Source organism: Mustela nivalis (assembly GCF_964662115.1).
Source record: "Mustela nivalis genome assembly, chromosome: 6".
NCBI classification, from domain to species: Eukaryota; Metazoa; Chordata; class Mammalia; order Carnivora; family Mustelidae; genus Mustela; species Mustela nivalis.
In genome coordinates this window covers 143,399,116-143,412,642 of record NC_139025.1, presented here as the reverse complement: position 1 = coordinate 143,412,642, position 13,527 = coordinate 143,399,116, and positions in this window count along the sequence as shown.

Genomic DNA, 13,527 nt, shown 5'->3' with positions numbered 1-13,527 from the left:
TATTTAAGGAAAGGTATTTTATACCATTTTATAAAAATGTAAATTGACTTAGAAGAAATTAATATATTTCTCAAATGCAGGTAATAAGGGAAATGGGAATTAGGTATTCTCGAAGAAGAGAGAAATTGTGTGAGAATATTAAAATTTTAATAATGTTCTGCTCCTTGCCACAGATGTAGTACTTATGTTTGAATCTTGGACTAAGCCTGGGGAGTTTTATTTCAAATTGGCAGAGATTTTCTTTTAGCTTGAGCTTTCTTATTTTCTAGACTTCACCTGTTTCGTTTATCTGATTCTGTTTTTATTCTTTGTCTTTTCTTTGATTCTTGCTTTCTCTTTCATTTTCTTAGCTCTTTTCTCAGAAGATTTCCTTTCAGAATATAGGCATATTTCTAAGAAAATGTCTTAGGGAATGGGCTCCCCAGAGCTCAGGGCTCAAGAAATGAAAGGGTTCAATATAAATAAAACAAGGAATTGGCTCCAGACCTGGTTGAAAATCCTGAAAGAGATACTAGATTGTTGGCTTGCTATTTTCTAATTTCTTCATACCAATTAACACTTCATTTGTGTGCAAGTATCGGCAGTCTATGGGAATGTGAGGGTAATTAAGATTTTAAGACAACTGAGTGTTAGCATTTACTGTTGGGTTTGAATAGCCCAACTCCAGAAACTTTCCTTAAAATACCTCAGGCCCCCAAATATAGCAGTCTGTCCACGTTATCGAGACATATCATGGAGAAACCTAGACCAGCACATTCGTCTTATACAGAAGTGACAGTACATGTCAAGATATTATTGAAGTTCTCCCTGAGAGGAAAAGTTTTAAATAAAATAACACCTAAAACTTTCATGTTATTTGGATGTTTTCCAATAACTACATAACTAATAGGTAACTTCTAATGGATTATTTATTGTGATTTCAGACCTGCAACAAACTTGAAAAATAAAGTGATCAGCCTATTTACACTCATAGTGCTGTGACCACAAAGAGATGCTTCTAACTGTAAAGTTTTCTCAAAGTAGCACAGTTTCAATATTAATGGGAAAGGTGAATTAGCTAAGGTAAAGCCTCTGATTTTGGACCGCTGATGTTCATGGCTGAATATGATTTCTTGAGTTATGGCAACTGCTGCCACCTAAGGAGAGGCCCACAAGGTGGGGATGGTTTCTTTCTCAGACTTCTGACAAATTTTTCCTCACTAATTCAAAATGGCCTCTAACATAGACAAGCGTTTACATTGGTGCCCCTTTATTATAGGCATTAGGAAAGTTCCAGAACTTGATATATAGGCAAGATTTAACGGAAAATATTTTCTGTTTTTGAAGGTATTGTAGTTGTTGATTACTGAGGACCATCTCCTTGAGAATCTTTGGACTTTGTGATCTAGGGTCAACTTTATTTCTCTTTGTTGTGGCTTACGTTCTTCTTTTTGAAACAGAAATAAAATCTCTGTGTGTCTGATTTAACTGATGTATTATTTTATTTTATTTTTTTAATATTTTATTGGCTAGAGCACAAACCTGCAGAGGGAGAGGGAGAAGCAGACTCCCTGCTGAGCGGGGAGCCCGATGTGATGCTCCATCCCAGGACCCTGGGATTGTGATCTGAGCCAAAGGCAGATGTTTAACCAACAGAGCCACCCAGGCACCCTGGGTAACTGTATTTATGCTTACCACATGAGTCTTGGCCAGGCAGTGGTCTTCTATCCACAGATGTATTTGTGTTTTTTTGGCGGTTTTCCAGTCTCCTTCAGTGGTTTCTTCAGACCTAAAACATTGTGGCTTTAAAGGCTCTACTACTTACTTTCTTTTTCCACTTCAGAACCTGAGATTTTTACTTGTTTGTCCTCTATGTTCTATTCACAAGCTTATGGTATTTGTGACCTCTTATGGAAAGATGTTTTTACTGCATTCTACTCTTTCAGGAATGGTTGTAGTGTCTCAAATCTGCCTAAACAATCTGGATTTAAATATTTAGTGAAAAATATTTTGTAAGCAATCTTTCAGTAGCTATAACCAAAGCTGCTTGAATTTAAGGAAGTAGATACTATCTCAAAAATGGTAAAATATGTTTATATTTGTATCTGTGTCTATACATACAAATGTCAATAAGTATATGTAATAAATATATGCTTATTCATATTTTCTTTAAGCCTGAAAAATTCCAAGATAAAGTTATAAGTCTTTCTGGGCATTAGTATTACCTGGTTGATCTTCTTTGCTTACTTCCATAAATTTTTAGGACCTCTACTTGTCTGGATGCCTCTACTGAGATTGTTTCTCTACTATGGTGAATGTTCTAAGAAGATGTTACTCCACAGAAATGGTTATAGATACCATTGTTTATCAGTGACAAGATTTATCCAAGTACTTGGCCCTAAATCATTGTTCTGGAGAATATTATGGTCACTCCCTCCCTCTCTGCATCCCTGTTGCCACCTAGAATCTTTCTGATCTAACTATTCCCACATCTTTATCCTTGGATTGTTTATAGCACAAAGACAATTGTGTGGTTTTTAATTTGCCAAATACTTATTCAGCCTAAATAAGTAGTCTGGAATGTTGAATAGCCTATTTAAATGCTTCTGCAAATTTGTCTTATTTTTCCTACCTATAGTCAAACATAGATTATGGGAATAACAAATCAGCTTAGTTTGGGGGAATTCTCTTTACTGGATTATCAAGAGTATTGGATAAAATGATGCAAGCACTGACACATGCGTAAGTGTTTACAGAAAAATATTGTGTGGTTTTTAAAATATTTGATAAAATATGTTGAAATATAATACACTGGAACAACAGAATGGATTGGAATTTTTTTAAATTGTTACTTAAGATCATTTTGGAATGATAGCTTATTGTGTAAAAGTCTTGTGATTCAAAAATATAATAACAATGACAGAGTATAATTTGAGATATATTAATGACTGAGAATCTTTGCCTTTTGCAAAATGTTAGGTAGGAATAGAAATGTTAAATGGGGTTTGACCGAGTAAGTTAGACTATGAAAAGGAAAGTGATATATACAAACTCAGAAGTGCTATAATTTAAAAAGAATTGGAATAGGCATCTCATAAAATACTTTGCCAGTTCACTCCTTAACGAAGCATAAAAACAATCAAATTCATCATCTTATTCTAAATATTTTGAGTTCCTCAAGCAAAATGGACACTTCAGTGGCTACTGATGTTATAACATTTTTTTCCTTAAATGGGGGGGGGGGGTGTTACCCATTAATTAAACAAGTCATTTTTGAATATTTTATTGAGCACCTATCATGCTGATGAGAGCTCGTCTAAGGCTGAGGTTTTTACAGACTAGAAACCTAGATAGTAATAGAGCTTGAAGGAATCTTGGGAGATTGCACTTAAGTAAAACATTTTTAATAAATGAGAAAATAAAACTAATGTCTGAACATAGATGTGAAAGAGCTTACAAGCTACATCGGTTAAAAAAAAGAAGAAGAAGAAGAAAAAAAGACATGTTCTTATGAAGAATTATATAAAAAAGTTAAGCTAGTCTACCACAGTGGTGAAAATAGAAACTTTTTTTTTTCTTAAGACCACACACATATATGCAGGGGCTAGGGGTAGAGGGAGAGGAAGAGTCCAAACCAGTCTCCATACCCAGCATGGATATTATGGGGCTCCATCTCACAACTCTGGGATCATGATCTGAGCCAAAATCAAGAGTCCCATGTAAAACCAACTGAGCCACCCAATTGCCCCAAAAGTAGGGACTTGTGAATTGAACTCATCTACTTACTAGCTGTGTGACCTTTGGTGGTATACTTAACTGCCTCAGGGCTTCAGTTTCATTATCTGTAAAGACCATATCTTGCAGAATTGGTTTGAGAATTAGATATGATCATGTTTTTAGAATGATATATCTTGCCTGTGGTGGGTGCTTAACAAATGGTGTTGTCATTACTACTGAGCTAATGCTATCTTGGAATGCCATACTAGTATGATAGATACTAGCCGCCATAGGCAATAGGAGTCCAGGGAGGCAGTGTCCAAGAGAACTCAATCTTTTCCCCTTGTTCTCTCTTCCCTTTTGTTTCTTCCTTCTCACCCCTTTCTTAAATAAAATGACACCATATAATTACTAAAAACACACTTTCGGGGCACCTAGGTGGCTCAGTTGATTGAGTGTCTGCCTTCAGCACAGGTCATGATCCCCAGGCCCTGGCATCGAGCCCTGCACTGGGCTTCCTGCTCAGGGAAGGGCGGGGGACCTGCTTCTCCCTCTCCCTCTGCTGCTCCCCTTGCTTGTGCTCTCGTCAAATAAAATCTTAAAACAGACAAATCCACACTTTCCTTTCATCTTCTATCCCATTAGTGTCCTCTGTATTGCCACCATAAACACATATCCACTAAATGTTTACTAGGATAGAGGCACAAACTCTCAGGGTATGGCAACAATTTCTTTATAGATGATAATGGTTTAGCCATATTGGCTTAGTCTTTTTGAACAATAGCATGATGATTCAGATCTTCAATTACAAGTGGCTGTCACTTCTCCCTTTCAGATAAGCTTGAATTTCTCTGATGTTAGTGTTTTTTACAAAAAATCGTTTTGAACTAAGTAGTTGCAAAATTAATTTCACAGCAAGCCTTATTTTCTGAGGACCAGGGAAAGCCATTGCACTATAGAGATGGAAATAAGATCAGTGCTCAGAAACTCTATCCCTGCCGCAGGGCCACAAGGTAATGTTGTGCTCATTTCGGATAGTGACGTGGAAATTCTTTTAACACCATTCTTCTCATTGTATTTCATTTTTCTATCTATAGGACCAATCCCTTGCCACTCGTTTTGCTGGAGGTTTTGATTGCCTTGCTATATTATTTTTCAATCTTTTTACATATTTATTGTTCCCTAAACCTAGATGTTAATTTTCTTTCATATTTGATTTAATTTATTCTGTGAGTTTGTGTTCAATTTATGGATTTTGAGATAAATCTCTCTCATTGGTTCTTTACATTATAGACTGCATAAAATTTGATTTATAAAAGTTTACTTTGTTTTTGATATAAAAGCAAATATCACATTTGATTTGGCCTCAGTCTCATGGGGTTATTAAGAAGGGGAAATGTTTTTGATACTAGTAAAATTAGCCCTTTTGATTTTCAGTTGAAGCAAAGAAGAGGGAAATGGACATTTGCCTGAGTTTGATATTTGAGCTCTGATCTTTGATTATTTTAAATGTTTATGTAAATCTGAGTCCTGTCTAAGCAATCTAACATTAGCAGGATTTTAACAAATCAGCAGTCACAGCAGGCTGCTGTGACTTGTTTTTAAAATTAAAGCCACTTCTATACTTTCTAAGAATTGTATTTTATAAAGGTAAGAATAGTTGTAATCAAACAATTTCACTTTGGAGTCTGTAAGATTTTCATAAATGAATTAGGTCCTATTCTTGCACTGGTTCAGGGCACCCATCTTTTGCCTGTGAGGACCTTCCAAAATAAATGTTGTAAGATATACATAGGTATTAGTTAGCTTCAGACCTAATGCCAGCAATTAGTCTTTAAGATATCTGTGGATATATTTTATTATAATTATTCAGTATCATAATTGTGTTTATTTTTCACCTGGATTTTTGCACTGCTTAGCAAAATTCATTTTATCAGTTTCCAAACTTTTTTTGTTAACAATTTCTGTGTTGTCCAGAGAGGCCCCCACGCCCCAGTGTTTTATCTGGTTTATTTCTTGAGGTCTCAATTATGCAGAGACTTGCTGCCTTCTTTCTAGACAATTTTTAAAAATGTGACTTGCATTATTTTCAAAAGATCTCTGTTTAGAGCAATGGAGGAATAAGTGGTAAGTGGTAAGCCTTCTACTGAAACAACTAAAAAAGATGAAACACAAAGAAAAAAAACACCCAATATAAAATAATCTGATTGGAGCTATAATTGTTAAAGAAATTGAGTTCACAGGTGTAAAACTCTAGAGCAACTCCAGTTTATCTGAGTTTGGCAACATTGTTTGCAAACCCAGCCAGAAGCTATGCTTCTGACTTGTCCAGTCTCCTCAGGATTCTCTGGGATGGGGCAGTTGGGGGCAGAGTGCCAGGGCTTAGCTTTTTATTTCATGAGTTAGTGGATTAGATCATTAAATCCTGAATTGATCGTTCAGTAAAAATACCCAAAACTGGACAAAACAGTGAAAAACAAACAAAAAACAACCAAAACCTTACAGGTGATGATCTCTAATGAACATAGCTCAAAAATACTCAATAAGATAACAGCAAATCAAAGCCAGCAATTAAAAAATTATATGCCACAACCAAATGCAAAGCTAGTTCAATATTTAAAAAAAAAAAAAATCAGTCCTTGTGATCCATCACATCAATAGCCTAGAGTCAGGCGCCTGGGTGGCTCAGTGGGTTAGGCCACTGCCTTCGGCTCGGGTCATGGTCTCAGGGTCCTGGGATCGAGTCCTACGTCAGGCTCTCTGCTCGGTGGGGAGCCTGCTTCCCTCTCTCTCTCTCTGCCCGCCTCTCTGCCTACTTGTGATCTCTGTCAAATAAACAAATAAAATCTAAAAAAAAAAAATAGGCTAGAGTCATATGATTGTATCAATACAAGAAAAACTTTTGATAAAATTCCTCACTTATTGATGATTGAATCTCTCCACAAACCTAGGAATAGAAAAAAAAAACTAAATTTGATGAAATCATCTTTAAAACACCTGCAGCTAACATACCTAATGGTGAAAAACTGAATGATACACCCCTAAAATCTGGAACAAGGCAAGATTTCTACCCTTACTACTCTGATTCAACATAGTATTGGATATTCTAGCCAGCACAATAAAGCAAGAAAAGGAATTTAGACCCACAAATTGGAAAGTTAGAAACAATGCTATCTCTATGAGCAGATGACATGTCTATGTAGAAAATTGTGAGAAACTTAGTCCTCCAAAACTCCTAGAACTATGTGAGTTCAACAAATGCTAGGATACAAGATCAATTAAAAAAAAATAAACTGCATTTCTATATATTAGCAATAAGCATGTGAAAATGGAAATTAAAATACCACTTACAATTAAATGGTGAAATATTTGATATAAATATGATAAACCAGGTATGGGAATTATATGCCCAAAACTATAAAATGTTTATGGAAAAAAAATTTTTAAAGAACTAAATAAATGGAGACACATACAGTGGTTGTAGATTGGAAGAATGAACATAGTAAATATGTCAGTTCTCCCCAAGTTAGTTGATCTACAAGTTTCATGCAACTTTTATTAAATTTCTAGTGGATTTTTGTAGATACTGGCAAGCTTATTCTAAAATTTATTTGGAAAGGCAACAGGTGTTATAATAGCTAAACAATTTTGGAAACGTGGTAGAAATTACTATATCTACTAAAGGAAACAGTAATCAAAACAGGAAGTTCTGAAAGTCTATTTTATATCATGGTAACTCTAGTTAATACTGTGTTGTATACATACTATATTGAAATTTGCTAAGTAGATCTTAAAGGTATGTGTGTGCAGGTATGTGTGTATTGTGAGAACGTACGTGAGGTGACAGATATGTGATAATTTGCTTGTGGCAATCATTTTGCAAAGTATATGAAATGACTGTTATATACTTAAAATATATGCAATTTATCAAAAATAAAAATTAAGAAATGTAAACCTTAAAAGACTATAGAACTTGTTGAGCGGAAGACCAACCAATCAAAGGAATAGAATAGAGAACCCAGAAATAAACCCACAAAAGTATAGGACAATAAATTGAACTTCATCAAAGACCAATTTTTGTCCTCTAAAATGCCTTAAGATAAAAAGACAAAACACAAACTTAGAGGAAATATCTGGCAAAGAAATCATGGCTACAATACATAAAAAGGGGGCACCTGGGTGGCTCAGTTGGTTAAGCATCTGCCTTTGGCTCAGGTCATGATCCCAGGGTCCTGGGATCAAGACACACATCAGGCTCCTTGCTGAGCAGGGAACCTGCTTCTCCCTCTGCTTGCTCTGCCTGCTGCTGCTCCCCCTGCTTGTGCTCTCCCTCTGACAAATACAATACATAAAATAATGACAAAACCATAAACAACAAAACTGGAAAATGGGAAACACCAGGAAAGTACAGGTTATCAAAGACCAATGGATAACAAGCACATGAAAATATATTCAGGATCATTAGTCTTTAAGAAATGCAAATGAAAACCACAATGAGATATCACTATGTGGCTATTGAGACAGCTAAAATTAAGATGATCCAAATGCTGGGATGCAAGAAACTGGATCTTTCGTATCTTGCTAGTGGTAATGTAAAATGGGATAGTCTCTCTGGAAAATATCTTAGTAATTTCTTTAAAAACTGAATATACTCTTCTCATAGAACCTAGTAATCATAACCTTGGACATTTATCCCAGAGAGATGAAAAATTACATCCAGATGAAAACCTGTACTTGAATGTTTATAGTAACTGTATTTGTAATGATCTCAAAATGGAAACATCCTTATTGTCCTTCAATGGGTGAAGGGTTAAAAGAACATTACTCAGCACTGAAAATGAACACAATATTGAAACATATACCAAATTGGGTGGACAACAAGGGTATTATGCTTTGGGGAAAGAGCCAGTATCAAAAAGTTACCTACTACAAAGTAATAAACATCAAATTGTAAAGGAATGAAGGAAGTGTGGTAGGTTAATATGACTTTGAGAATCTGACCAATAAGAAGAAAAATACCAATTTGAATGATTTCTTGAATTTGCCATCTTTCTATTTACACCATTGTTATAACTAATAAGAGAATCAATATATTGTACACATGGATACAATTATTTTTAAAATGTGTCTTTTTTTCTTTAAGCCTGAAATATATGACTGAACTAACATCCTTCATAGTGAAAATGGTTTTGTGAATCACAAATTCTATGCCATATTGAAGAAACCCATCTGCAATTTTGTTTACAATATTCTCTCTTATTTAGAAGATTCAGTAAAATGGGAGAAATTTTATTTATCATTCTAGGCTCAGGAAGAAAGGGAAAAGAAAAAAATAAAGATTTGTTAAAAACCTGGGAGTAGTTTCTTCTATTATTCTCTATCACAGCACCCATTTATTTTCTTATAATATCATTCCTATTCTGCAATTTTTATTTTACATCTGTTTGCTTACTTATATTCTGTTTGCCTGCTGGTCCATCAGAATGCAAATTCCATGAACACTCAACTACTATTACTGGGGCCTATGCCCTTACATTATCCTTGTGTAGATGCGGGAAAATAATTTTCCTTTTACCCTCCTAGGTTATTGGCTGGGACCCTCCTGTAATAAAAAGACAATTTTGTTTTTGTTTTTGTTTTTTCCCTTGTTCGTCTAAAAATGTATGTCCTGTATACAGGGGAGAGACCCAGGAAAACTGAGTAACTCCCCAAAATGGCCCAATCTAGCACCTTAAATACTATCTTCAGCTACAGACAAAGATGTTGGTGGAGGGTGAGAACGCCAGTTATGAGAGGTTACTGGGAAAAGCACACTAAATAAGGGTAATGTTATGTAGATTTAAGTCTTTGATTTCTCCACTGAGGAGTTTCTAGAGACAGAACCCTCCCCATCTTGAAAAAGAGATGCCCTTACAAGGGGAAATTTCCCTTATAAACCCAAAGATCTCTTACAAAAGGGTAACATCTACTTGATTTTCAAAGCTTCTCCTGTGTCTGCTGTTTCTTAAATAAAATAAAATAATCCTTATGCCCAAAAGATCGATTTTTGGGGTGAAAAATTCTGTTCCCCTTCACCTGCTCCACATCAGACTCTATGTATCAGTACATATTTATGTATGCAGAAATGAATGCATAAAATATTTGATACTATGTTTTAAAAATCTAGCTTAAGTGAAAAAAATTTACTGACATTTATAAGGGAAGAAGTTATTTAGGTAATACTGAGTATCTGTATGTACCAGGCATTACTCTAATTGTTTATAATACTTATCATTGGGGGAAAATTGCAATCCACCTGAATTTGTTGGCCCTTATGGAGCTTACATTCCACTCTAGTGAGCTTACATTCCATATCCATGGAATTGATTAAGGGTTCTGGAAATGGATCATCATATGTAATAATACTCTGCTGGGACTAGAAGAGGAATAAAACAAATGGTTTGCTCTCTGATTAAAGGAGATATGCCAGTGTCCTTGATCTTTCTTCTCTTATCTACAGGAGGAAAATTTGGAAGGATAACTAAGAGGAAGCGATAGCCTAACCTCTCTTTTCCAAGTTTTTGTTTTGAACTATTAGCTGATGTAAGTTTGGCACACTTGGAAACCTTTACAATGGAAATGTGGAAATGAATTTTAGGCACTAAAGTAACAGAACTACTTGATATTCAGAGTGATAGTAGATGTAGAGAGCTGAACTGCAAAGTGACATAGGCTAGACCAGGAGGAAAAGGCAGTAAATCCAGTATGGTACTGTTTCAAAGCTATTAATTTTTGAAAGGAACCATGCCCCCGCCCCAGCATTATATCTGCTAAGTATATCTTAAGATTGTCTTTCCTCTTAATACAGTAGGTCAAGTATTAATAACTTTAATAACCTAACATTTAGGGAAAAAACTAGTAAGAATATTTTGTTCTAAGACTTGATATCTAAAAAAAAAAAAAAAAAAAAAAAAATGGCTGTAATAGCATCGTCACTCTAACAGCCATAACAATCCTCCAAATTGCAGGCGTCTTGCGGCGTAGTCTGTAGCAAAGGCATAATTCACAAGTAGTATCACTTATTGACCATTTACTCATCAGAAATTAATAGCAAACCTTTGAAGCCACTTAGATCTCCATGATACCATCAAGAAACATCGTCTTCGAAAAACTTTCCTCCGTATACTTTTTTCAGAGGGGGACACTGGAGTCACTTGAAATCTAAGTTCCCAGAGGTGCTTGGGAAAACAGTAGCCTCGCTCAGAGAGACAAGAAAATCAAATGGAAATTTCTAAACAAAAATGCTTTGCTGTTTTTTAAGATCTCATATAATTATTTCTACAATAAACACAGATTATTAAAAGATACATAGGTGATCTGGTTTGTCTTGAGATGGTGTAAATCGGGGTGCCTGGGTGGTTCAGTGGGTTAAAGCCTCTGCCTTCAGCTCAGGACATGATCCCAGGGTCCTAGGATCGAGCCCTGCATCAGGCTCTCTGCTCAGCAGGAGACTGCTTCCTCCTCTCTCTGTGCCTGCCTCTCTGCTTGCTTGTGATCTCTGTCTGTCAAAAATTAAAAAAAAAAAAAAAAAAGATGGTGTAAATCTTTTGCCTTTCAAAGAAAGATGTATGGAGCCCTTTCCACAACTAGGGTTGTATAGGGAAGTCAATGAGCAAGACATTCTTGAGGGGAACATCAGGAAAAATATTATGCTGAACACTCATTGTTAGGGCAACACATTAGGGTCATTTTTAAAATAGAAATAGGTCAAAGGAATATGGTCATGATTTTGTTTCTGAGACGTTCCCTGCTCTGGGATCTGTGGTGAATTGCGAGATTAACCTCGGGAGGTATCCCAGAGCAGCAGCAGCTTCAATTAGGCATTTGCACGTAGGTGTGTGAGGGTGTTTGTTCTTGGGTGTGCGTGTGTGTGTATGCATCTGTGTACCTTCACCAAGGCTGAGGAAAGTTTCTATTTGTCACATTGCCTCTCCCTTCTCGAAACAAACGTCGTTCTCCCAACCTGACTCTCTACTTGATAGATCAGACTCGTAATGCTTACTGTGTGAATTGTCCCATCCAAAAGAGGCCTTATAAATCCAAACTCTGTTTATATTTTTACACCCAGATTCCTCAATCGGCACTCCATTGTATTTATGGTGTCTAAATTGCTCCACCAGATGAAATTTTATTCAGGGGTCATTGATGTTGGCTTCACAAGGTCACTTTAAAAAGTTTATTTCCCAGATCCTATTGCCATGAAGGGGGTTTCCTAGGCAATAGCCAATGTGCTTTGGCACGTGGCTTTCTGGCCCTGTAGAACACAGGGCTGTTTGCCTCCCAGCTTGCTGTTCTGAAGTAAACATTCCTTGTTAGAAGATGGGATGCTGCTTCAACCTTGAAGGCGGAGGGAAGGAAGAAATAGCATTTTCTCAATATAAGCCTCTGTGATAACACCAAAATGTGAAACTTTATGAATGCTGTTTGAGAGATTCTATTTTTTGATAACTCAGAAATTGCATTTTTGGCAGGGTGGCTTCAAAAAGAGAACACTAGGGCTTTGATTTGGTCCTCTGTTTTTATCTGCAACTTTAATCTATATACGGGGAAGGTTTTCTTTGACAAGTGTGTGTGTCTTCTTTATGGCTGAGTAGTTAATTTGTGTGTGTGTGTGTGTGTGTGTGTATCTTTATCCATTCATCTCTTGATGAATGTTTAGGCTGCTTCCATAGAGTTTGGCTATTATAAATAATGCTGCAATAAACATGGGGTGCATGTAATACTTTGAGTTAGTATTTTTTTATTCTTGAGGTAAATACGCAGTAGTGCAATTCCTGGATCAAAGGGTAGAACTATTTTGATTTTTTAGAAGTTTCCATGCTATTTTCCATGCATCAATTTGCATCCCTACCAATAGTACATGAGGGTTTTTTTTTTCTCCACATCTTTGCCAATATTTGTATTTTCTTGTGTTATTGATTTTAGCCATTCTGACAGGTGTGAAGTAATATATCATTGTGGTTTTGATTTGCATTTCTCTGCTGATAAGTGGTATTGAACATCTTTTCATGTGTCTGTTGGCCATCTGGGTATCTTTGGAGAAGTGGCTCTTCATGTCATCTGCCCATTTTTAATTGGATTATATGTTATCTGGGTGATGATTTATTTAAGTTCTTTATATATTTTGGATACTAACCCTTTATCAGATATGTCATTTTCAAATATCTTCCCCCATTCAGCAGGTTGCCTTTTCATTTTGTTGATTGTTTCCTTCACTGTGCAGAAGATTTTTATTTTGACATGGTACCAATAGGTTATTTTTTGTTTTATTTCCCTTGCCTCAGGTGATATAGCTAGAAAAATGTTGCTATGTCCAATGTCAAAAAGATTACTGCTTGTGTTCTCTTCTAGGATTTTTATGGCTTCAGGTCTCACATTCAGGTCTTTAATCCATTTTGAGCTTATTTTTGTGGATGGTGAAGAAAGTGGTCAATTTCATTCTTTTTCGTCAAGATTTGACTTTGACTTGATCCCTAATGAGTCCAACCTGTAATATGTCAAGTCACCCCTTTTCCTGCATAGTATTTACCACTCTGTATAATTACATGTTATTTGTGAAGCGTTCCTGTAATTCACACCTAACTGTTTGTGGGAAATACTTTCAATCATATATTCTGAAGCTAAAGCTCTGAAGCTTGCATTTCTTGAGATTTCCCTTATAGTTTTGTCAATTTTTCTGACTTGGTACATTGGAACAAGAACAGGCCTCTTACTTCTATAAATGCTTTTCTCTTTAGTCAACCTTATTTTTACTATAAAGTTTTAAGATTATCAGGTGGAATTTTTGTCAAC